The sequence below is a fragment of the Mus caroli genome, unplaced genomic scaffold (assembly GCF_978045245.1).
Source record: "Mus caroli unplaced genomic scaffold, Mus_caroli_1 scaffold_10, whole genome shotgun sequence".
In the NCBI taxonomy this organism is placed as follows: Eukaryota; Metazoa; Chordata; class Mammalia; order Rodentia; family Muridae; genus Mus; species Mus caroli.
In genome coordinates this window covers 105,650,193-105,672,383 of record NW_028227265.1, presented here as the reverse complement: position 1 = coordinate 105,672,383, position 22,191 = coordinate 105,650,193, and the positions used below count along the sequence as shown (strand labels likewise).

Genomic DNA, 22,191 nt, shown 5'->3' with positions numbered 1-22,191 from the left:
GCCCAGAGGAAGGTGGTGCTTTTTTGCTTAGTCAGCATGTTAGAAGATGGCACTCTGTGACCCTTCACCCCTTCACTCACCCCTTCACTCTAAGCAAGAATTTAATCTGTATGTGAGTTTTAAAGGCAGTTCCTGAAAGGTAGACCCCCCCCCACACACACACACACTTCTGTTCCCCATTGTTTCTTAAAACAGCCTGCCCTGGGGTGTGGAGATGAAGCCTTCTCCTTCTCCTGCTGGATGAGAGTCAAGGTCTAATGGAGGTATAAATGATCAAAGCTCCGTGTTGACCAAGGTGACCTCTGTCTGTTCCTCATTGTGGTCAGTGTGGGTGGTGAGCACCTTTTGGCTATGGCTGTCTTTTGTTACAGACTCGGGCAAGGAGTGCTTTTCTAGGTAACTTCAATAGGCAGTTAGTTAATCCATTACAGACTCAAGTGTGCAGCTAACCCTCAAGTGACAGAACAGAGAAGCAAAGAGAAGCCAACTGAGTCTCAGGGACAGGAGGCACAAATGCTTTCACTAGCCACAGTCACCTCACAGGAACAGGAAATGACTTGCGTCTTGAAGCTGGGCTCTCTTTGGCCAGAAGTATGTTTAAAGGATGTGATATAGCCTTTCGTGTACAGGGAGCAGCTTCTCTGGGAATCCTTGGGGGATTCCAGTAGAGATCAAAATCAAATCTAGACACAAACATCATGGGAAAAAGAAGGAGACATCCCGAAGATCTTTTAAAAAGGCACTAGAGGTCCAGACAGGTCCCCAGCTCTTCCCCACTGGAGGTCAGGAAGCCAGGAATGCCTTCTCTTTATGTGTCTTGGTTCTCTCTGCTTTCAACTGCACTGAGCAGTACCCAGGACGCTGGTGGGTGGCCACAGAAAAGGCTTCCTTCTCTCATATCATTCATTGGGATTCATTCTCCAACAGGGTGAGAACAGGGCATGGGATGAAGGGAGGGGAAGGGAGAGAGGTCAAGAGCAGGTCCCCCAGGGATACCCAGAGATTCCACAATAAAGGATGCACATCATTATCAAGCACAGCCATTAAGGGAAGGATGACGGGGTCTCCTAAGATGCTAGTGTGTTCAGCATGTTAGTCTGACTGCTGGTTCATCTATGTGTGTGCTGCTCTTTGTTCCCTTCCTTTGTTTTTCAGATAGGACCTCAGTGTAACCTAGGCTAGTACGGAACTCATCATACCCTGCCCTGTCTTTCTGAGTATCAGGATCTGTTTGTTCTTATAGCTGACCATATAGATCTTATAGTCTCTTTTGTGTGTTCAGTATATGTCACAACTCGGCACAAATTGTGGCACCTCACTTTGCAAACACGTCATTACTCATCATCCCAAATCAGTTTCTATACTAAAAGGTCTTAAATAACCAGTTGTTGTAACCAAGTCCCCAGATGAAATGACTAACAACTTTTTTTCTAGTCTAAGGAAAATGGCGTCTGCCATTTTTCCCTCATGGTCAAGTTTAAAGACCAAGGAGCACATTGTGCTATTTTGAAATACACAGAGAAGCTGAATTGAAGGTCAACTTCCTGGCTTTCCTCAAGATTCACAAATCACTCAATGCCTAGTAAAGCAATAGAACCTGCCTGCCCAGCTGCGGGGCAGAACCTCCAGTGGTGCTGGTAACAATAATTTCTACTGGTGTTTATGCATACGCTTGCTTTTGTTTTTAAGCAAAGATATTGGAGATGACGTCTTTGAGCTCAAACTAGTTGACACCCAGCCCTTTCACTTGGGTCTCACTAGAGTCCGGTGGCTTACTTCAGAGGGCCCAAGCTCTATTTACAGATCACATTAAAGCCACTGTCATCTGATCATCAATTTTATGAAGAGCTGTGTAGTTTGATTAAATAAATAAATAAATAAATAAATAAATAAATAAATAAATAAATGTGTAGACCACCAATGAGTTCACCTTTCCTAGTCTCCAGTCACTCCATGTTCCTCACATTAGATTACCCGCTTCTTTATCCTAAGGCTTAGCCCTCAGTGAGGCAGCCTTGAGTCAGGGCTCTGCCCTGTTCATGTTGGCCGCCTCATGAGTCAACTCTCATGTACTCTCACTGCTTTGGGAGTTAGAATACTGAATGCTAGGCAGACCGAGCTGGATTATCAATCTTTACAGAGTCTTTAAGTATTATCAGAATGTTTTAAAACACAATTAATAAAAATTATATATATATCAACAACAACTAGTGCTAGCTGGGGGGAAAGGCAGGCTTAAAATATCGAACATTAAACATTAAAATATGTGCCACATTTTTATCAGTCTGGACTTCAAAAGCAAAGAGGGGGGAAAAATCAAATCTCCATTTGCCCCACTTATCCCAGCAATGTTGGGAGCTTCTATAAAACCTAAGCAGGATGAAGTTTACATTGTCTGGCTTCTGAACAAAAGTTCCTGTGTGCACAAAGCCCCCCTTGAGGTTGACCTAGCAACAGAGGACAGCTACTCCTTCCCTAGGAAGGATGCAAATGAGTGAAGAAATCCTTAGTAAATCCCCTTTGAACTGGGCTTTTCCTCCCCAAACCCACTTTTACCACCCTTAGTTTCTTTTTCAAGCCAATATGAACTCAGATGTGAGGTAGGGCGGATGCTCAATTCACTGCATTTCCTACATGATTTATACACAGCCACTCCCAGGCAAGATGGAACATGAAAGCACTTCACTCTCTGCTTAGAATTCTTCCCAATAGTCCATAAGAAAAAAACCCTTCTCCCTGGCTATTGAGTTTAAAAACAACAACAACAACAAACCAAAAACAAACAAACAAACAAACACTTAAATCTCTGATAAAATCACCTGGCCTCTGGCCAATTCAAACACAGATGCTATTTAGACCACAGGTCAGGAACTGATGAGCAGAACCCATTACAGAGAATAGAGTCTGGCTAGATTCCAGGGTAGGGTCATGAGTTAAAACAGTGTTATGCTATTGAAAGGATAGGACAGGCAGGGTTGAGTTCTGGGGAACTCGGGGAGTAAACACAACCTCTTTCACTCACCAACAGTCAAGCATTACCAGGGCTTCAGAAGTAGATGATCCGATGCACACAGTATTTTAGGGAAATTAAGCTTACCAGTTGAACGGTGTGCAGAAAGGACACACGAGCAGAATTGCAATGGTGAAGACCCGTAGTGGGGGAGGAGTGGGCAAAAAGATGCATGTGGCCAGTGGTTTCAAAGAAATAGGAAGGCTTTGGTGGAAAACATGGACCTAGAAGGAGTTAGAGACACAAAACATGAGAATGATGCCTTTAGCCTTCAAGACTGAAGATGAAGGACAGGCAAGGCACACTAGAGAAGGCTAGTTTGCCTGCAGATTTGAACATGCTGTTTGTGATGACCGACATGCATACCTTTAAGTAAACAGCATGTAGCATGACTGGGGTGGTAGCCATCAGATGTCTAATCATCTGGCTAATTCAACAAAGAGACCAGATTGAGAAGGAAGAGCAGAGAAGATGAGAAAGTCATCTCTGTGGCTTAACAGGCCAAGGTGAGGAGGGTGGGTGGGTGGGTGGGTGACAGGATTTTATGAAAACAAGTACCAAAAGAAGTAGACAGACACAGGGTCTCCCTGCTGTCAAGGGTGTGGATTGGGGGAATTAGTACTTGCTGGTGGGATTGTTGGGTTTAATGTTGGGCATAGCTAGGGTAAAAATCCAATACTGGGAGATTATTTTGAATATAGAGCTATGGTGGGAAGATAAATATGTTGAGTATCCAGCCCCATGAGAAATGAGCAGAGCCAGAGGAACGAGGTATGGAGTATTCACAGCAGGGGAGATAGCAGTGAGACCTTACAGGTGTTTTGTTTATATGTTTGTTTAGTTCTTAGAAACACTGAAGCATGACTGTCCTGGCTAGTTTTACGTCAGCTTGACACAATCTAAGGTCATCAGAGAATAGGGAACCTCAATTGAGGAAATGACTCCATAAGACCCAGTTGTAGGGCATTTTCTCAATTAGTGATTAATGGGGAGGGCCCAGCCAAATGTGGACAGGGTCATCACTGGCCTTGTGGTCCTTCATTCTGTGAGAAAGCCAGCTGAGCAAACCATGAGGAGCAAGCCAGTAAGCAGTATCTGTCCATGACCTCTGCATCAGTTCCTGCCTCCAGGTTCCTGCCCTGTTTGAGTTCCTGTCCTGACTTCATGTGATGATGAACAGCAATGTGGAAGTGTAAGGTGGATAAACCCTTTCCTCTGCAACTCACTTTTAGTTATGGTGTTTCACCAACGCTATAACCCTAAGTCGGACTATCCGCTTAAGAGGCATGTTTCCAAATAACATGGCCCAAGACCAAGAAGACACCAAGAGAAGCCCAAAGGTGATGGTCGGCTTCATGTTTATAGCTTGGAATGTTGAGTTTCAAAGTCTCATGTGAGTGACAATAAGAAGTACAAGCCTTAGATATGATGACTTACAATTTTCATTTTTATGGGATTTGGTGTGTGTGTGTGTGTGTGTGTGTGTGTATGTGTGTTAGAGTGGTTTATTCTTTGTTTCTTAGTTTGGGTTCTGGTTTGTTCAAGGGTGTTTGTTTGTTTATTTGTGGGGGGAGGAGAGAGGGAGGGAGAGGGAGAGAGAGATTGAAATTAGGGTTTGTTGTGTGGGAAGGTGTGGAAGATCTGAGAGAAGTTGAAGGCAGGGAAACCATGATCAAAATGTATTGTATGTAAAATATTTTCAAGTATATATGTGTGTGAGGGGGAGGGAGGGAGGGAGGGAGGGAAAGGGGAGAGAGAGAGAGAGAGAGAGAGAGAGAGAGAGAGAGAGAGAGAGACTCCACTACCCCTCTCCTAACAATGGCAGTGGTGACTTCCAGCATCTTTGCATCTTTTCTCCCTGCTCTGCTCAGGCTGAGGGGACAAACTGGAACCAGATGAGTCCTGACCTTCTCACAACCTACACACAGGCATGAGGCCCTGACACACGCCTTAAATGCAGCCCACATGTCACGAATGCAGGCTCTGCTTTCCATGACAGGCCTCACAGTGTGGGGTGCAGCTGCTGGCCACACAGCCCCAGGCTGGCCTTTGACAAAGGACAAGCTTCCTGAGAGGAAAGTGAGAAGGGACAGTATGCCAGTGGGTGGTCACCTTCCCCATGGAGATCCCCCCCTTTAAGTCCAAGCCTCACAGGGAAGGAAAATCTGACATGTCATTCTGACCTTTTTAGTGTTCCCAACTGGAAAAGAGACAGAGGTGAGTGCTGCCATGTCAACCCTCAGAACCCGGAAAGCTACAGCAGAGAGCATTTCAAGAGGGCAGACCTCTTGCTTTTTCAACACGCCCCAAGCAATAGGCCCTGATGCTTCCTCGGTTTGACTCCACTGCAAGTGTGCGTCTCCTGGAAACTTCAGTTTTCACATCACCTTTGGCATACTCTTTAACTTGTTTACATCGCTCCTTTTTCCTCCTCCTCTTTTCACAGTCCCCATAGCCTCCCATAGTCAAGTCTCTCTCTCTCTCTCTCTCTCTCTCTCTCTCTCTCTCTCTCTCTCTCTCTGTGTGTGTGTGTGTGTGTATTTGTGTGCCTGCATCCTTTTCTTTTAACTTTCGAGACAAGGTCTTACTTAGCTGCCCACATTAGTCTTGAACTTACTCTGTCGTTGCTGAAGATAGCCTGGAACTTGTGATCTCCAAGAGCTGTGATTTCCAGTCCATGCCAGCATTCAGACCCTCCCTGTCTGGTCAAAAAGGGTTTAGTTAGGTATTTTACATTTTCATCTTCAGGATTCCTTTTTAAAAATGTACTTGGAATAGCAGCTAGGCAATAAACACTTCTTTGTGTCTTACTTTTTAATTTTTTTCCATTAGCCTATTATTAGTTTTTAATGTGTATTCATGATTTGCCTGCAGGTGTGTATGTGCCATCAGATTCCCTGGAACTGGACTTAAAGAAAGGTATGAATTTTCATATGGGTGGTAGGAATCAAACCCAGGTCCTCTGGGAGAGCATCTACCCAGTGCCGGTAACTGTTGAGCCATCTCTCCAGCCGACCCTCCCCACCTCAAACACACACACTAGGCTTTCTAATTGATTTTTCACGTGGTGGCCATGCATGTACAGTGTGATGATTTCTTTCTTTTCACCCAAGCTTCAGGACAGCAATCTTATGCATACGAAATTTAATTTTTTCCCCTCTGTGCACATGTTAATTAGTAGGTCAGCAGCCCCCTCCCCCTTCGGAGCTTCTCGCCCGCCCCCGCCTAGATCAAGTCAGTGGATCCTCAGGGTAAGTTCTGAACACCTGAAGGGTTTGCCATTTTAGGTTCTGGAAGCAAACAAGGCAACCAAAGGATGAGAGTTACACAGGGCTAGCTAGGCCTTGGGTCAACAGATATATTACACTAAATAATGCAGCTTTTAAAAAACATGTTGAATTTGGCAGCTGGTGCAGTAATTATTACAAACAAGCACCACTTTGTGGTGTAACTGTGGAGGGAATCACTGCATTGAGTGGAGAGTTCCTAGCACTTGATCATGTTTGTGCTGAAGCTAGTGAGCAATAGTGAGCAATTTTTAGCAATTACCAGGCCTTTGGTCCTCAGGGAAATCATGAACAGGTTGACCTGTTCTATTTCATTTTGATGTGAGTTCCTAAGAGTCCAGCATGGAGCTGGTATCACTTTGCTCTTTAACTTCACCACAAAAGTCAAAAGTCTTCCCCCTCCCTGCCCCCACCACATTCCAGAAAGGGCGATTTAAGCTTCAACTGGAGATTTTTGGAAACCAAAGTTTGACAGGTAAACTGAAAGATGTTTGGTGCCATAGAGCCTTTCATAACTCGTACTAAAATGAGAATTTTTCTAATTTCTATTTAAAAACTTCACATTCAAATATCTTGGGTCTGAAATGGAACCAACCACCTCTAGTCCTTCCCTAACAGGCATCTAGAATGACAGTTCACTTAACTTTTCTAGGTTGTAGATCATGGGAAATACAAAGAAGAAGTAGCAAGTGAGAGAAGCCCTGCACATTGTGGTATTGTATTGATCCCTAGGAACAGAACGTACAAAGGCACATAGGGCTTGTCCATCACATGCATGAGAGATGCACCAATATGAACATAGTCTTCTGTCTTCATCTGCGCCAATCACTGATCTGGCCTTCATTATCAGCGTGGGTTAATTTCTGGAGATCGACTGGTTTAGATGCAACACAGCAGAACCCACCACAACCCACTGGAGGCTCTTCGCTATCTCTCCACTGTTTGTTTGTTTGTTGTTTGTGGTTGCAGAACTATACTAGTCTGTCCAGGTGTACAAGCCTTCTTTGCTTAGTGTGATGTCATTGGAGAGTCATCAGAGGGCAAGTGTTAAGGGGTTGTAATTGGTTGAGAAGAGATATGAGATTTGTGACCTAGTGCCCAGCGCAGAGACTGGATGAAATGGAAGATGGTCTTTCTTCACCCCTCATTCACTCTGCAGGGACAGCGGAAGTGTATATGGCTGTGACCACCAACATGAACACCCTGTGTATATTAGGTCCTTTATGCCTCAGCGCAGCTCTGGGTCACGGGTGTCATTACAACCAAAAGCTGGGGATCAGAAGGGCGTGTGACTCTCAAGGAAACTACTCAACTCTTTTCTATTCCAGTGTTTGTGCCAAAACAAAGACAAAAACAAACAACAAAACCACAGTTAGAGTCTGTGCTTTGCACTGACACCCACCGCCTTGTTTCTCAAAGGAGAGGTTCATTTCAAACTAAATAAATTTCGAAGTAATAAGCCAAAAAGGTCACCAAGGTCAGCGCCAGGCCAGAGGCAGGAGATTCTAGTAGGAGACATGGTCACTGGAAGGGCTCCTTGTTGCTAGCATAAGCAGCTCCTGTGTGGTGAGGTAAGTTAGAGACTAATGTGCCTGGGGGTTTTATGGCTTGTCTTGTCCTTAAAGACATTTTGTTCCTGGTCCTGGTTGCTGTCGGCCTCTGATCTCCTGGGCGTTGATGGTTACACCCAGGTGCTTGCTTTGCTGTCAGTATATTCCTACTTTATTTTGTATTCTACATGTTCACAGAGGCTCTGGAGGCATGACCAAGCTGTGCCCCCACAAAGTGAAGCTTAAGATGGGTGACTGACAGTGCCATTTTGAATCATAGGCAAAGACTCTGGTGCCTCTGGAGTTGGTGATGCTCCTGCCCGATGGGAGATCTCTGTTTGCGATTGTCATCCCCAATCTTCTGGAACAAGTCGGGCACTGCTTCCACCAGGGGGAAGATGTCGTTGTTTCACCACTGGAGTCACCGAATTTAAAGGCAAGGGGAATTATCTCTCCAGTTCTCTGCTGAGCCTTCTTTCTAGACCAACGCCTGTTGGCTGGGCCCACACAGGATCACACTAGTAATATTCTCAGAGGCATTGACCTTAGGATCTGTGCTCAGTCACAGCACTTACAGCACTGTCGCTATGTAAGTATTATAGAAGAGGAGGAAAATATTCTGCAGGTACACTCTGACCCGGGAAAAATGCTATAACGCTCCCATATTCAAGGCCGTGCTTGAGCTGGCACAGGCCTCCAAAGATGCAGGTCAGAAGATGTAGGAAGTTGCGTAAGGTATTTTTTATTGGATATTTTCTTTATTTACATTTCAAATGTTATCCCCTTTTCTGGTTCTGTCCCCCCCCCCACCTCACCCCTGAAGCCCCCTACCCCATCCTCCCTCCCCTGCTTCTATGAGGGTGTTCCTCTACCCACCCACCCACTTCCACCTCCCCGTCCTCAATTCCCCTACATTGGGGCATCTATCAAGCATTCATAGGACCAAGGACCTCTCCTCCCACTGATGCCTGACAAGGCCGTCCTCTGCTACATATGCAGCTAGAGCCATGTGCTCCTTTGTTGATGGCTTGGTCCTGGGAGCTCTTGGGGGAGTGGTTAGTTGATATTGTTGTTCTTCCTCTGGGGTTGCCATCCCCTTCATCTCCTTTAGTCCTTTCTCTAACTCCTTCATTGGGGACCCCACACTCAGTCCAATGGTTGGCTGTGAGCATTCACCTCTGTATTTGTAAGGCTCTGGCAAGGCCTCTCAGGAGACAGCCATATCAGGCTCCTTTTGCTGCTTAAGGTATTAGTAAACCTGTAAAGTTTCACCTTCACACACAGTCAGAGAAGAAGGCTTGTCAGATGTTGACTGTGTCACCCTACAACCCTGCAACACTCCAGCCCCAGCTCGTCTGTGATGTGCACCTCAGAGCTTGGCTCATAGCAGGTTGGCTCTTGTTGAGTACATTCCTCCTTGTCATTTACTGTTGTCTTCAGTGTTATTTTTACCTTGCATACACCATGACTGTGTGACTAACATGGAGCTACCTCATACGGACAGTTCTCTGACAGCAGGGTCCCTTTCTTTGTCAACCTATACCCGATGCCTACAACAAGGCTTGGCCAACCACCGTGAACGCAGTTCGTTTGCTTAGACAGCCGTTTCCATAGGTAGTGGCTGGCTTGCTGTTTTAGTAGCAGGTAGTAAGAGACAGACTGAGGCTTGAGCCATAGGAAGCTGAGCTGAAAGTGATCTCTGGTGCTGGGCGGATCTTCCAGGTCCTGTTGTTCAGTCATCAGCTTTCCTATCATCCCCTTCCTCATCTCTGGGTGTCCCCTGAGCTCTCTCCTTTGCCCCCATCACAGAGCTCTATTCTGTACCCTTAATATGACTCTTGTTGTCTAAATCTTACCTCTTTCTCATTTCTATCTCCACAAGATTGCAAAGGGCAGGAGCTGTGATAGCAGTAGCAGTGTTGTGGAGCGAATGTGACCTGTCACTTGAAGTATGTGTGCATACTAATGTTCAGAGAGGCACATGGGGAATCACTCCCAGTTTACTCCTGATTTCTGTGGGAAGTGTGTGTGTGGGGGGGGGGCAGTGCTGGTGTAGATACAGTGTGGTGACTCCAATTTTCAGCGCACAGCTTCCTCACTCACAGGACCATCATATTGTCTGCTGAACGACCCTAGAGAGCAGAGGTCTCTTCAACTCCTTGACGAGGGTGTTTGTGCATAATTATAGATGTCTATAATCAAGTGTTTGAACACCTTCCTGGTACAGTGAAAGGGGTGGAGAGACAGATGCTCAAAGTAACCCCAAACAAAGGTTCTGATATGGGGGTCATGCAGTTATGCAGTCATAGCTTAGCGCCGAGGAAGGCACAGCCAGAGTGACTATGATGCTAGAAGTAGGTGACCTCCATTAGAAGGGACAAGCATTAACTGCTAAAGTTCAGTCTGCTTCTCCACCAAGAGAAATGAGTTTCCTTTATTCTTAGATAGCCGCTACTAAATCAGGGCATCGTCTTAGATAGAAACATGTTACTTACTTCAGTCATTCTCCAGCCCAGGAAAATAAGAAAGGTAAAAACAATCATACAATAGTTGCTGAAGGTACAGCTTGTCCACACTCACATTGTTTGCCAGTGTCCTTCCCCACCCCTTTCTAGGTCATCTCAGTCCCCTTTGTCTTCAGTGCGGTTCTTCTAAACACTGAGGTCCAACTGTTACAGTCCAACCATACGTTAGACTCACGCTTCTTTGAAAAGTGAAGATCTAAATTTGTTTCTAAATTGGAATGGAAGGAAAATGGTTGGTGGAACGACCCAGCCGTAGCTAGAAATGCTTTCGTACTGGCCTAAAGGCCCTGGTTTGGTCCCAAGATCCAACAGAAGAAATGGCTTGAGAGTTGTCCCCAGGCCTCCACAGACATGGGAAGGCACTGTGTACCTGCACCCCCTCCACACACACACACACACACACACACACACACACACAAGTAAAGTAAACTTCAATGACATAGAAAGGGAAAAAAAACAGACTAAAAACCTTTATACGTGAACACTACTTCAAATCAAAACTCAGATTTCCCAAGGTTTAAACTCAGCACCAAATTTAGAAACAAATCCAGTGGCTGCAGAGGAAGTGGCCAAAATGTTACTGAGTCCCGTGGCTTGCAGACAAACCCTTCGGCAATTTATTCAAGAACATTTGCAGCTGTTTTATGCTATCTTAAATTAATTTTCAAATGTATTCAATGAACCTTAAAATATAGAAAGGAGAATCCAGAAATAGTCAGGACTAGCTTTCAGCAGTGATATGAAGGGCTTAAATCAATTGACCAGGAGGAAGAAAAGGAGACACATCAGCTATCTCTCAAAAGTTAATACTGGGTGTTGAGGAAGGAGCAAAGATTTCCATGCAGTACAATTAGCCTTAGGAAATATTGTATTATAAACAGAAAAGCAAAGAGAAAAATGCACAGATGACCCCAAGACATTAATAGGAATCCATTAAAGAATCTTCTATGAAGGATGGTCTAGACTTTTATATTTATATTTATATTTATTGAAAATGGATATGGTATGAATTTTTGCTGCTTGAGGAACCCTTTGGCTGCTCCTGAAGTTTATTGTGTCGGCTACTGCTGCTTATGATCACCTAGAAGCTCCTCCTCTGTGATGCTAGGGCAGAGATTATCTCTTACCCCTGACTAGCTTCTAAAAATAGGAGCTCTGGGTGGCGGTGTGTGTGTGTTGTGTGTGTGTGTGTGTGTGTGTGAGAGAGAGAGAGAGAGAGAGAGAGAGAGAGAGAGAGAGAGAGAGAACAAAAAGATGGAGGAGGAAGAAAATGGTTCCTCATGTTTTCCAGTTCCTCCATTTCTCAAGCAACAACAAGCTGTCAGCTCCCTGAATTCATTTATTACTCCCCAGGGAGAGTCTACTCTGAGCCTAGATCTCTGATCCCCAGCACAGTGAGAACTAATGACTGTGTGTGTATGGGTAAGCCTTATATATGCAACAACCCTAACTAGAACTCTGAACATTCTGGTTTGTCTCCATCAAAATAATGAGTGCTTAAACATCACTAATTAAGGAATAAGAATAAATATCAGGGAGTCTGGATGGGAGATGGGGGTGATCAGATACCAAACCATGTTCTACCAACTTTCAGACTGACCCCAGAATCCAGACTGACCCCAGAATGAAGGAATGAAAACCCCTGCTTCTGAGAAATGGTATCTGGGGAATCTAGAGTTCAAGCTACATAGGAGTTTGAAGCTAACCTAGTAGCTGTTGAAACACTAAGTAGATGATAGATAGATAGATAGATAGATAGATAGATAGATAGATAGATAGATACCAACAACCCATTAACAAGCAAATCTGCAGGAATTTCAATATATGTATATATATATATATATATATATATATATATATATATATATATATATATATACACAACACACACCTTCTTCAATTCCTTATTCTCAACTCACTTCCAGAACTGGGCTGGATTTCCCCAGCTATTTCAAGAACCTTAGAACGGATGATAATACAACGTTTGCATTGTATGAAATCCCAGAGCTGGTAGAGTTCTGGAGAACAGTTAATGACAAGTTTCCATTTTAACAAAGTGACACAGAAATTCCAGATGAAACACAAATGCTCTTGAATCAATGTGTGTGGGGACATCTATAGCCAACCCCCAGTGTCCAGTAGCATTTTTTTCACAGTAGGAAGCAGGAGTCCTCAAAGAAATGGCTAATTTTGAACTGAGGTAGAAAATACACAAAGGTGAGCCTGGATCACTTTGTAGTGCTATAAAGTGGAAGAATTATCAAATGAACCAAAAATCCCATACTGGTGGAACAAAGGCTGCTGCGGCGGTTCTCAGCCTTCCTAATCCTGATACAGTTCTTCATGTTGTAGTGACCCCAACCATAAAATTATTTCTATCGCTAACTCATAACTGTAATTTTGCTACTTTTATGAATCATAATATATATCTGATATTTCTGATGTTCTTAGGGACCCATATGCAAGGGGTCATTTGACCTCCCAGAGGATCACTCCCCACAAGTGGAGAACCTCCATGCTACAGCCAATTGACTAAATAAAAAAAAAAATGGATATTAGTATTGGATGGGAGCCAAAAAATATAAAACCAAGTATCCACAGATTCACAAGTATGTAATAAATGATTGGATAAATCATTTATCCAATGATTTGAAATAAATAAAACCCCCATGCAGAAGAACTCTGTGATGGTTTGAATATGCTTGGCTCAGGGAGTGGCACTATTAGGAGGTATGGCCTTGTGGGAGGGAGTGTGTCACGGTAGGCGTGGCCTTTGAGAGCTTCCTCCTAGCTGCCTACAAGCCAGTCTTCTCCTGGTTGCTTCCAGAACACAATGTTGAACTCTCAGCATCTTCTGTGCCATGCCTGCCTGGATGCTGCCATGCTTCCCACCATAATAATAATGGACTGAACCTCTGAGCCTGTAAGCCAGCCCCAATTAAATGTTGTCCTTTACTTGCCGTGGTCATGGTGTGTCTTCGCAACAATGAACCCCTAACTAAGACAAACTCCCAGTAAACCTAGCAGATATTCCGCCTTAAATGGGTGTTCCCTATTGCCTCCTGCTTTTATTGTGGGGGTGGGGCACACAGTGACTCTCTCCAGGGAGTGCCAAGGAGTATGGTGGGAGGAAGCAGCTGGCTGGGGGCTGTTAAGGCAGAAAAATCCTCAATCCTGGTGGGCAAGGTTAAGTCACAGTCAGCAACATCACAGTGTGCATCCTTCTAGGGTGTGACCAGGAAGGTACACTGTGGGCTCTCTTACCACTGTGGTCTTTTGCCCTGAAATGCATGATCAGTCAAGGTAAGAGAAAGCAGCAACTTTTGATTTTGCTACATTTGGAAAGAAGAAGAGAAGAGAAGAGAAGAGAAGAGAAGAGAAGAGAAGAGAAGAGAAGAGAAGAGAAGAGAAGAGAAGAGACGAGACGAGACGAGACGAGACGAGACGAGACGAGACGAGACGAGACGAGACGAGAAGAGAAGAGAAGAGAAGAGAAGAGAAGAGAAGAGAAGAGAAGAGAAGAGAAGAGAAAGGAAATTTCTAGAAATGGCCACAACCTAAACAAACCTAAAAGGACACAAAGCTTCATGTATCCTGGAGTCTAAAGATTCAAAGAGCATTAGGGGACATTGAAAGAATCTCAGGCAAATATTGACTTTTACTTAACTGTGATATATGTATATTGCAAATAGTATGGAGATTTCTCAGTCCTCTGAAAGTCTACCAATTCCTCCTGGGTGTCTATTCAAACAGGAGGAGATCTTTACACCAAAGCAACACTCCTACCCTGTGATGCTTGCTTGCAGTGCTCTTTGCTGTAGCCCAAATACAGAACTTATCCAGATGCCCTTCCGGTGAATGAATGGATACATGTATCATTTCGCTGTGAAACACACCCTGGCTACAGAACAATGAAATCCTGTCATAGGGGACAACATGCATGGATCAAGTTGGAGAAGGGAATGTTGAGTGAAATTGGCCACAAACTGCGGGTATATGGATGGCAGTCAGTAGTGCTGGGAAGGAGAAGGGACCCAAAAGAAATGAAGGGCAACTGTTAGGGACAGTGAAAAGGTGATGAGGGGGGAGGGAGTGCTTAGGTGCAGGATGGGTGGACATGATTAAAACAGTGTCTGCACATAGGGGAAAACTAGTCAATGTGCCTTTTAATTTGCCTAATATATATAAAGCAAGACAATCTAAGCATTTATGCTGCTCAGAAATTGTGCTAATAGGAAATCTTTGTAAGGTGGGGAGCTGGCTGAGAACAGGAGAGTATCTATCTAAATAACCTCTAGGCAATCTGTAAATTTCTCCATGTTCTAAAATAGCCCATTGAAAACAAAACAAAACAACAGCAAACTATGACCTCCTGTGCCTCGGGAGGCAAGAGGAGTTCACGGTGTTCTCAGCTGCTGTGTGGACTCTTCCACTCCAAGAAGCAGCTAGACAAAGGCATTGTACACCTATGTGTGGGGTGTTTATAAAGGAAGCCACAAACTGCTTGCCAGCTTTGGTGATTAATAGTCAGGGCTCTTCTACTGTACGACAGTTCCAAGGACTCAGAAAATGGTTCCAGTCATCTGCCCACTCCCTCTCTGTTTTGTTTAATTTATGGACTATGGATTCCAGAGTAGTAGAAACTCAAAAACAATAGCCGTTTGTTCCAAGGAAATAGGATAGCGAGGCTCCAGGGCCCACGCTTCTCAGAAACAAAGGAGAGATTTAAGTATGGGGATGGAATGGTGGCTTCCCATAGTTGAGACAGTCTTAGATCCAATGTTACTTCTGGTAACCCCCACTTAGCAAGCCCCAAGGGGTTGCTTTGAAGAGATGATGCTAAGCATTCTGTGGGCACTAAAGGTTAAAACCTTGCCTTAAATGCTGTGGGAAAACTCTATGGAAGACATAGTTTCAAAAGGAGGGAAAACACACCTGGGAATGAACCTTCAAAAAGGCAATTCTCACTTAAAATCTTTCAAACACACTACTAAAGTTTGGAATTGACAGGAGTAAAAAAGTAGAAAGTCTCTCTCTGCACATTTTCCCAAAGGGCCTGTGATGCTGACGTCTGTATCACTGCATCCACATGTCTTTCCCAGAGGATAGAAAATGACAAATAAGGACCAGTGACTGACCACAGGAAGGATGGGACTGGTTTCCAACAAGGAAAAGATGTTCAGTTAGCAGCCTCGTGCCCACATCTGCCTCTGCTCCCACACTGCTTTGGTTAAAGGCAGGACTTAGATTTTATTGGAAACGCTGCCAGGGAATGGGCTGTGGTCTATGGTGTCAGCTCCTGTATCATGTAAGAGTTCTGATAAGTCTGGGAGGTATGGCAGGTGTACAGTCTAAAGCAGTGGCAGAATCCATTCAAATTCCCAAAAGTAAGCAGGAGGAGGCTCAAAAGGAAAGGCGGTCCACATACACAGAAAATGGTGTGGGAAAAGGTGTAAGGATAGAGACCCAAGGTGCTGTGGCTGGAGTGGGGAGGTTCCCATGGTTAAAGCACTTGTGTAAGGACCGGAATTCAGAGCCCCACAAACCCACATAAATGCCAGAAGGGCCCATCTGCAATTCTAGCCTTGGAGGTGTAGATGGATTCCCAGAGCGAGCTGGCTAGTAGGCATAGCCATATTGGCAAGCTCTGGGTTTGACACACTACCTCCATGAATAATGTGGAAGATACACGTGCACATCCACACACATGTGCATGAGTACACATGCCTACCTCCCCACATGCACATGCAAATTGGGGAAACAGGGTAAAAAAGAAAACAAAACAGAGACACTAACAGCAAGAGATACAGAAAATCTAAAATCTCCCAATCATCTTAATCGTAAACAAAATCTTTAAAAAAAAAAAAATCTTAAAAAAAAAAAAGTGGTTGTGAATGAACCCAGGGCCTCAATCATGAATACCGGGGAAATATTTTTTAAAAGATTTAATATTTTCCAGTATTTCCAATTCTGGAAAAGTACCCTGGGAACTCACCTGCTTCTGGTTTGATTGCATCATGCCTTCTCTGTCTTATGAAGCCAACATTGACTGTTCTGGCCTTGGCCAAATACCTAAGAAATAAACCAAGCTATAAATGGGCTTCGTATAGGACCCGAGCTCCAACTTCCCTGGTCATTTCACCATGTGAGCTTCCAGGCTGACTCTCAACAGTTCCAACTATCTAAAGAGGAAGGGGCGGTTCTCACTTCTGAAAAAGAGGACCATGGTCTAACTCTTATCATGCTTGAAATATTTCAGGAGCATGCTATGATTCCTCCGCTATCAAATCATAGAGGAACCAACCGTTCGAGAAAAGCACCGGGGTAGCTAGGGCGCAGAGTCGGCTGACACTCGCCAGCTACCCACAACACCCGCCACAGGATCTTAAGACTTCTGGTGAGTGGAACACAGCTTCTGCTCCAATCCAATTGCGCGCGGGACCTGAGACTGCATTAGTTAGGGAAGCAGAAACCGGCCTGAGTAGGGCCACAGGCCTCATCCGGCCGGAACAGCACCGGTGTAGCTAGAGCACAGGGTCGGCTGACACCCGCCAGCTACCCACGACCCCCGCCACAGGATTTTGAGACTGCTGGTGAGTGGAACACAGCTTCTGCTCCAATCTTTAAACAGTGACAACGATAACAACTAACCCCAGAGATTACCAGATGGCGAAAGGTAAACGTAATAATCTTACTAACAGAAACCAAGACCACTCACCATCATCAGAACCCAGCACTCCCACTTCGCCCAGTCCGGGGCACCCCAACACACCGGAAAAGCTAGACACGGATCTAAAAGCATATCTCCTGATGATGGTAGAGGACTTCAAGAAGGACTTTAATAACACACTTAAAGAAATACAGGAGAACACTGCTAAACAGGTAGAAGACATTAAAGAGGAAGCACAAAAATCCCTTAAAGAATTGCAGGAGAACACTGCTAAAGAGTTACAAATCCTTAAAGAAAAACAGGATAACCTAATCAAACAGGTAGAAGTCCTTAATGAAAAACAGGAAAACACATCCAAACAGATGAGGGAAATGAACAAAACCATACTAGACCTAAAAAGGGAAGTAGACACAATAAAGAAAACCCAAAATGAGGCAACACTGGAGACCAACTGTTTGTGATAGCGAAGGGGACAGTCACGGCCACCAGAGACCTTGTGCCTCATTTACATAAGCTAATTTCCAGGTTGCAGTATAATGATCCAAAACCTTCAATAATATCACACTGTGTGTCTACTGTCTACAACCTGTAAGAAGGAAAGTTGGCATGAAATCGGGGAATAGAGGGGAGAGAAGAGAGGTCAGGTCTTTGTGTCAAAGTCTTTATATAATGCCTACCTGGACCACAGATGGGGATCTATCAGCCTGCCCTCTCCTAGAACAACCAACCACTTCCCTGGGTCACTGTCCCTGTCCTGTCCTCCTTGCCTGACGATGCCTTCCATGCCTCATTGTTCAAACCTCACTGAGCTGTCAAGCACTAACTGAGCGACCCCTCCCCAATGCCAGTCTCAACCACCCTACCTTTCTCCATGTCTTCCTTCCTTTAAATAGCCTATGCAGGGAAGAAAACAGAACTTAGAACTCTAACAAGTACTGAACTGGGAATTATTCCTTCTCTTGGTTTGTGTAAGAGTATGAGAAAGCCCACCACAGGGTCTGTGTGCATCCTTCCCTCTTCTCTGTAACGGGTCCTCAGCATTAGCGACCAATCATAGGTGTTCTGTAAATGCTTTGTGGCTGAACATAAATGAGCCCTTAAATGAATGCCTGGACACAGTAAATGCATGCAGACGTGAGAAGAGGGAGCAAGGGGTAGAAAGAGCAGGAGCAACGGAGCAAAGAATTGGGTCAGAACGGTTTTATGGGGTCAGCTGCCGTTGGTTCCCACAGAGCCCTTGGCTTCCACTGAAGCTGAGCCCGGTTGTTTTGACAGAGTCAAGGCAAAGAAAGTGAGAGAGGACTTTATAAAAACGGACTGCCTTCATAAACACGGAACCTACATTAGCAGCCCTTTATGGACCATAAAAAGTCATAGGACACAAGCCGAAAATAATTTTCTTTTCTTAGAGCCCAAGGGAAAAACAATCAGTGAACATCTTTCTTCAATCAGGTCCACATTTCCAGTAATGAGAAAACTTCAACAACTCCATTTCCTGTTTATGTAAAGCTCTTGTCACTGGATGCAAAAGAAAAAAGAAAAAAAGAAGAAAAAGTGTATCCATCTTGTTGGCTTCCCCTAAGGGTAGCCCACCCACCATTTCTGTTTGCTGCAAGCAGGACCCACTAACATGACTTGTCCCCAAGGCCTTGCCCTGCTTCCTCAATGTCCTGAAACACCACAGGGGTACTTTCATTAGAACTTCACTTTGGTGCATGCCCTGAGGTCTAGGAAAGCCACAGTTAACTCTGAACGTGGATCTTGCCTTGTGACACGTGCACTTAAGAGCTGAGCCTTCAGAAGCAGGCTTGCCTGACCTGAGACCTTTCTGGCATCTCCTTTGTTATAAAGTGAGACAGGATTACAAAGCATTTGTTTGCCTGTCTTCAGGGGGCAAATGCCAGAGCCACGCCTTTGTTCTAACGTGGCCTTGCTCTGCCAGCACTAAGTGGTGATCCTATCTCTGAAAGCTGGCCTTTGTTAAGCTGACTCCATCCTTCAGTGCTGGGGACAGCATGTAATTCTGCCTCTGGCCATCAGCTTGTGCCGGGAATTTCACCATCTGCATACTTTGGCTCCTTGTGTCTAGACGGAGGACCCTTGCCAATGATGCACATTATAGGAATCTGTCTTAACTGTCTGTTTTAAAACCATCTGTGCTTACACCATGTTTGTCAGAGGCTCCTCCCACCACCCATGTATAAAAGCATTGTGAACTTGATTCTGGCCCCCCTCCCCCTGTATCAAATCCAGGGCCTTGAACATAAGAGGCAGAGGCATGTCCCGCTCATTTTGAGACAGGATCTCAAAGGTATCCCAGGCCACCCTTGAACCTACCACCAGAAGCCTCAGCCTCCTGAGTGCTGGAATCATAAGGGAGGTAAGCCACTACACTTGACTTTCTAAACTTGGAGAGTAGGTTGCCAAGATGATGCTCCCTTTGGTATGGTATGGTATGGTAATGTGTGGGAAGCCACATGTGCCATTGCAGGGTGGCGCTGGCTTCCACTGGCCACCACCCATACATAGGCAGTAAAGTTCTTTTTCCAAGATGAGGTTTTGAGAATTAACCAAAATTAACCGATCAGATGAGAGACAAGTTAACCAATCAGATGAGAGACAAGTTAACCAATCAGATGAGAGACAAGTTAACCAATCAGACGAGAGACAAATTAACCAATCAGATGTAGGCATGCAAATGAGGTGAAAAGCATAACCCAAGCACAACCAATCTGGGTGTGAGACACGCCTCTCCTAGGCCTATATAAGCAGCACCAGTTCTGGGCTTGGGGTCACTTCGCCTCTGCAATCAAGCTCTCCCAATAAACGTGTTGCAGCTGTCGTTCTTGCTGGCCAGTCGGGCACGCGCAAGAGTAATGTACATTTCTTCAAACTCAGATTGTTTCCTTATAAAACAAAAGTGCAATGTCTCATACTATGATGGCTCTCTTTGTCTAGTTTAGTAGTTCTGAGGAGTAAGCCGAGGGCCTCACACACGCTAGGCAAATGCTCTACTCTGTTCTAATATCTAAGTCAAGCTCTCCATTCTCCCTCCTCCTGGACCCAATACGGACTGCATCTTGCCTTGGTCTTCACACTCCATTGATTCAGAAGACTCCACACTCTTTTTACCTGGATTCTTACACTTTGAAGAGCAATGACCCTCTGTCATGGCCACTCAGCCTGGGGCTTCCCGCAGCTGCTTTCTGGTTGGAGCCAGGGAAGAAGTTGGGGCTACCTGTCCCCAGACATCATGATGTCATTCTCTCCACATCGTGTCAAGAGACACTTGACATCTGTCTCATGCTAGTCTGGGTCACCTTTGTTAAGGCACATCAAACTTTCACCAGTGTTGCTTCTCAACTAAAACAATTATTATAATAGTGATCCAAGGGTGACCTTCTGAACATATGACCTCTGTATTTGGTATTGCCATTCTTCTGCCAACAAGAACATCCCTAACTTATTCACCCACATCTTCATTGTCATTTTTTGAGCTAAATTTGTAGGTTTTATGGGTCCTTATGACTCCTCTTGTGGGTTAAAAATGATAATCATTTATTTAGGTACTCAAATTACTGTTGGATCTAACTAGAGAGGAGGAACTTTGCTAGTTGATTTTTATGTCATTTTATGACATCATTCTTTGAACATTTCTTTTCTCTGTTTTTCTTTTTCCTTTTCTTTTCTTTTTTTAAATTCACTTTACATCCGGATCACAGACCCACTCCCTCATCTCTTCCCAGCTGCACCCTCACATTCCCTGTTCCCCATTGCCTCCTCCCTTTCTCTTTAGAGAAGGGGAGCCCCCTTGGGTACCACCGTACTCTAGTCCCAGCAGGATCAGGCACATCCTCTCCCGATGAGCCCCAACCATGCAGTCCAGGTAGGGGTAAGAACATCCAATGGCAGGAAATAGAGACAGAGACAGCCTCCAATCCATTGGTAGGGGACCTACACAGGAAGACGAAGCTGCGCATTTGCTACAGTGTGTAGGGGGCCTAGGTCTAGCTCCTGCCTACTCCCTGGTTGGTGGCCCAAGCTCTGTGAGTGCCATGGTTGGGCATTTCTTTCCTTTGTGGAATGTTATGATTTAGATATAAAGTGTATTCCAAAAGGCTTGTGTGTGAAAGCCTGGATTCCAAGCTGGCTGAGTAGTGAAAAATCTGTGAACCAGTTATATGGCCATGAACGTTATCAATAAAGGAGCCCAGTGATGGGTTTATAGCTTAATGAACTCTTGGGTGAGATTTACTGGAAGAAAATAGGTCACCAGAGCCTTTCTTTTGGGAAGATATTTTTCCTTATCTTCTTTATCTCTCTTTGTCTCTCTGTCTCTCTCCCTCCCTCTCTCTCTCTTCTAGCTACCATGCTTTTGGTACCAAGAATTTCTGCCTCACTATGGTGACTCTGACAGTGTTGGACTCAGCCAAGCAGGGACTGAAATCACTGAAACCAAGGGAAAAAATAATTCCCTCCCTCAGTTCTTATTGCTGGAAATGTGTTTAGACTTGAAGATCTGGGAATAGGGTAGATGTTCCTATTGATGAAATCACTGTCCTAAGGAATTGTCAATGGGCAGAGTTAAGAATAGCCTCTGTGTGTACAGTATATATGCAAGGGAATTTGTATTTATTTGATCTCATGTGTATACCCTATTTCAAATCCAAGATTTTGAGCTGTCAAAATAAAGCTGTCAAGTTTAAAAAAATAATTGAAGTACACAATAAAAATCCCATTCCATGTACATTTAGAAACATTTTGACATATCCAGTAAAAAAAAAAATAGTTAAATTCAACTAGAGGAAACATCTAACTATTGAAAGATTTAATTGGTTTATAATTCTATACCCAGAAAAACTGCAGTTTTGGATGTTCATAACCAAATACATCTGGTAACTGCAGTGAAGAGGGGTTCCTCATGCAGAGATATTTATCATTAACAATGGAGAGAGTCCTGTGGAACTTCTTCTATGACTTCAGATTATTTTAAAATTTCAAGTAAAAGAGAAATGTTAAGAATAGCCAAGACAACTTTGAAAACAAAAACCAGAAATAATTCTTATCCTATTAAATGTCAGGACATATTTTGAACTATAAAATATCAGAACAGGGGATGAGAAGCAAAAATGCCAATAGGCCTGTAGAA

The 22,191-nt window shown here is 44.4% G+C and overlaps 1 pseudogene; it reads right to left on the bottom strand.

Moving 5' to 3' along the window:
* Positions 1 to 22,191, bottom strand: part of LOC147002483 (uncharacterized) — a 58,525-nt pseudogene that overhangs the window by 2,128 nt on the left and 34,206 nt on the right.